We start from the raw sequence: 4,629 nt of genomic DNA on the forward strand, positions 1-4,629 counted from the left end.
GATTAGTTATAATAAAAGTTGCCTGAAGAAGTATACTTACAAATGTCACCTTTAGCTAACATGCATTTTTTAAAAAACTAAAATGGAACATACATATAATTACTGCCTCAAAGCAAGTCATCCTGAAATGACTACATGTATTAAATCAACTTTATAAGTACATACTTTGCACCATTTTCCACTAATTCTTTTAAGCATGAAATAACTTTATATTTGAATAGTCTATTTATGAGTAAAAACTGATATATCAAGATATGGGAAATGAAGATCCAAATTTTTTACATGTATTTTTCTTTTGCTTTATAAAACCAATGTTTTTAAGGTATAATTTACATATAGCAAAATGCACACATTTTAAATGTATACTTTGATGAGTTTGACAGACCAATATACTCACGTAAGCACTGTTTTGCAATCAACTACCACTGCCCTCCACCCCAGGCAACCACAGAGGTAATTTCTTTCACTTTAGATTACTTTGGCTAGTTTCATAACTTCATATACATGCAATTATACAGGATGGATTCTTCTATACCTGGCTTCTTTTGCTCTGTGTGATGTTTTTAAGATTTGTCCAAGATGTTGCATGCATCAGTAGTTTGTTCCTTTTTACTGCTGAACACTACACCATTGTAAGATATACCACAATTCAATGTATTGACCAGCTGATGGGCACTTTTTTTGCTTGTTTGTCCAAATTGGGGTTATCATGAATAAAACTGCTATAGATATTTGAGTACAAGTCATTGTGTATACATATGATTTGATTTCTCCTGGGTTAACCAAGGAACGGCCTTGTTCAGTCATATGGTAGGTCTATGCTTACCTTTATAAGATACTAGCATACTATTTTCCAGAGACCTGTGCCAGTTGACATTTCCATCAGCAGTGTATGAGAATTCTAGTTGTTCTATATCCTTGCTTTTGTTTGGTATTCTTGAGAGTAGTCTCGCCTGTTCTCAGAGACTGACAGTAATTTTCATATTGGCTAGATGTCTATCAGGAGAGGGGCAAAATGATATGAGCTTGGTGATAAAGAAGCAGGCTTTGTGATTCAGGAAAACAATAGCTTCTCACCCAAGTTTGAGCATAGGAGGAGAAACACAACAGAATTGACCAATGGTTCCAAACACTCCAAAAAGCAGTTTTTAGACAAAATTTCTCTTGGTCAGTGTTGCAGTGAGAAGAAGATCAATATAGCACATTTTTCATAAATTTAATTTTAAAGCTATGTGCTTTATTCTGACATTGTGTTATTCCTTTAATTTTTTTTTAATTGAAGTATAGTTAATCAACAATTTTGTGTTAGTTTCAAGTGTACAGCAAATTAATTCAGTTACACACAGACACACACACATATTCTTTTTCAGATTCTTTTCCATTATAGGTTATTACAAGATACTGAGTATAGTTCCCTGTGTCACATAGTAGATCCTTGTTGTTTACGCATTTTATATATAGTAGTGTATATATGCTAACCCCAAACTCCTAATATGTCCTGCTCCCACCCCCCAGCTATCCCCTTTGGTAACCATGAGTTTGTTTCTAGGTCTGTTCTTCTTCCTTTTTGATATTAACATTTTCTCTTTTTTTCCACAAAGGGGATAGATGATATATGATAGTTTTTCTTATTTTTATTCTTCACTTTTCATAAATCCCTTAACTTGGCATGAGTAAAAGGTGGCCTCACTAATTAAGTAAGCCCAAAAAAAAGGACTTTTGGAATTTTACTCTTTTATGAGACCCATATTCTGGGAAGCCCTGACGTAGGCATTCCATGGAGGTTCTGTGCAACTGCTGTACTGCTCAGGCTCAGAATGAAATTCTGACTCCTTATCAAGTTTAAATAGCTTAGGACTGTAAAATATTTAAGCTGGAAAGGGACCTTAGAAATTATCAAATCCAAATAGCTTCATTTTTAGATGAGGTAACTGAGGTCCAAATTAAAGAAGCATCTTGCCATTTAGCTTCTTTTGGCAGTTTTAGGAGTAGAACAGACATGGTGTTTTTTTGTTTGTTTATGTTTCACTCTGTCCTGTTTGTTTCTACCCAGTTCTCCATTATGGTTGGTACATATCAGAACACTAAAGCACGTTACCATTTCCCTATCTTCACAATAATGTTAAACTTTCATCAGTATGATCCCCCTGATGAGCTCTAGCATTTTTGGTAGCATTACAGCGTGTGTAAAACAGACATCCATCCTCTTGGGAGGAATCAGCTGTAAAGGTAACAGTAGCCAAGGTGAAAAAATCAGTTTTGGATTTTTTGGTCAAAACATCTGTTTTGTTCCCATATCTCTTCACTCTTGCATCTCCCTGTATATGTATAACTGATTCACTTTGTTATAAAGCAGAAACTAACGCACCATTGTAAAGCAATTATATTCCAATAAAGATGTTAAAAAAAAATCTGTTTTGGAAAAGAAATAGGAAAAGAGGGTTTTTTGATATATCACTGTTTGACTGGCTCTATCCCAGCCAAACACACATGCTTTTGTACAGCTGATCTCTCCACTCGAAGTTTTCTTGTTTTGTTTTGTTTTGCATCGATCAACTTTTCAAATAAAACATGACGTGGCTAAGAAGAGTGTGGATTCCTTCTCTGGCTCACTTCCTTCCAGGATTCTCCACTCTTTTCAGTGTTCACAGGTTTCCTAGCTTCACTTTTCTGGTTACCTGGACAGAATGCAGAGAGGTTTCCACGTGACTCACTGGAGTCATTGTTCTCGCAAAGTAGAGGACGCTTAGCATCCAATGAAAAGCCGTAGGGACAAGAAATTACTTGTGTTGTTTTGTCTGCCATCCTTAAACTCCTCCCAGCTCCCAAACTGTCTGCTTTTGTTTACTCTCCAGTAATTTCAGGTAGTTGTTTTAAGTCCAGGTTTTTATAGTTGTTTTATGCAGTGAGTAGGAGTCATTCTGTATTTCTTAATCCATCGTACTTGGATGTGGAAGTATCTGGGCTGATTTGATTTTTTTTTTTTTTGATATTTATTTTTATTGGACTATAGTTGATTTACAATGTTGTGTAACAACAGTTTCAGGTGTACAGCAAAGTGATTCAGTTATTCTTATATATGTGCTGATTTGATTTTTAATATTTTATTTGGTTCAAAGGAGCAATAACTTGAAATAGCGTATTTCTTTCTATTTATTTTATCAGCATATTCCCAAGAAACTTAAGGAAGTGCATAAATATTCAAATATCCAGATTTGGGGGAAGATCTTGACATGCATATGTGTGTGTGAATATATACACTGTCCTTCATCAGAAGTTCGTTGAATAGTTATCAATTCTCTGTCAATGCCTACTAATCCTTTCAGTATCTTAAATAGAATATATTGTAGTACAGTATTTATTTATTTATTTTTATTTTATTTATTTGTTTTGGCCATGCCGTGTGGCATGCAGGGATTCCCTGACCAGGGATTGAACCCTTGTCCCCTGCAGTGGAAGCATGGCGTCTTAACCACTGGACTGCCAGGGAAGGCTCATATTGTAGTACAGTATTGATTAATGATTAGGAGTAAAAACTCCAGAGCTAAGTTATCTAGTTTTGAATATTAGCTGTGTACCTTATTAGTTAGGTATCCTTGGGAATTTTACTTAACAACTCTAGATCTCAATTTTTTCAGCGTAAACAGAGACCATAGTTGTACATATTTGATAGGGTGGTGGCTGGAATTAAATTAGCTAATAGATTTAAAGGGCTTAGAAGTGTGGCTGGCACATAATAAATGCTCAATAAATTTAAGCCACATGATTATTGCCTTAATAGAAAATGAGAAAGAAAGGTAAAGAAAATAATGTAAAGCAAGTAGATCTAATGGCAGGATATCTTGAGATTTTGAATGGAATAACCCAGCTGAACAAATTTTGGAAAGAATCTGTAGGAAAAATTCAAGATTAAGATTCTACTAACAATATCTGGTGGTACCTTACTTTTATCAAATGGCTTTTCTCTCTCAGTGCTAGACTGCAGAGAGGAAATTGATAGTATCTCAAGCCTAAATTTATGAATATAGCAGATATTAGTAGTTATTGTATCACTCAGGTTAGGTGATGTGGTGATGACAAATAAGAACAAAACAAATGAAAAGAACAAATATTCATTTTAGGGTTATGTTGCTTCTCTCTTTAGGACTGGCTGGGGCTCTGCTGTGTGTCATTACTGTCTTCACTCTGGACCTGGGCTGATGGAGGAACTGCCATCCAGAACATTGGCAGAGGGAAAAGATAAGGTGCTGAGATATCTCACAATCGTCAATTAGATGTGAAACCAGGAAATAACACTCATCAATTTTGCACGTAACTCACTGGCCTGAACTCACATGCTTCTATCTAACTACAGGAGGCCAAGAAGTACAATTTTATCATGAGCCTCTATGGTAGATAGCAGGAAACATTACTGAGAAGCATTAATGACTATCACAGTTATCAAAATATTAACAGATGGCATATTCTTATATTGCACTTTAGAACACAATTAAAATAGCATTCTTCTTATATACAACACTTAATGAGTCTGCTGATTAAACTTCTGAAAAGCATATAATTGACAATGCTTATGAGAAAAAAATGGGAGATTTTTAGTTAAATCTATTGCTGCAAGATATTAAAGTAGGC

The sequence above is a fragment of the Balaenoptera acutorostrata genome, chromosome 8 (assembly GCF_949987535.1).
Source record: "Balaenoptera acutorostrata chromosome 8, mBalAcu1.1, whole genome shotgun sequence".
Taxonomy (NCBI): Eukaryota; Metazoa; Chordata; class Mammalia; order Artiodactyla; family Balaenopteridae; genus Balaenoptera; species Balaenoptera acutorostrata.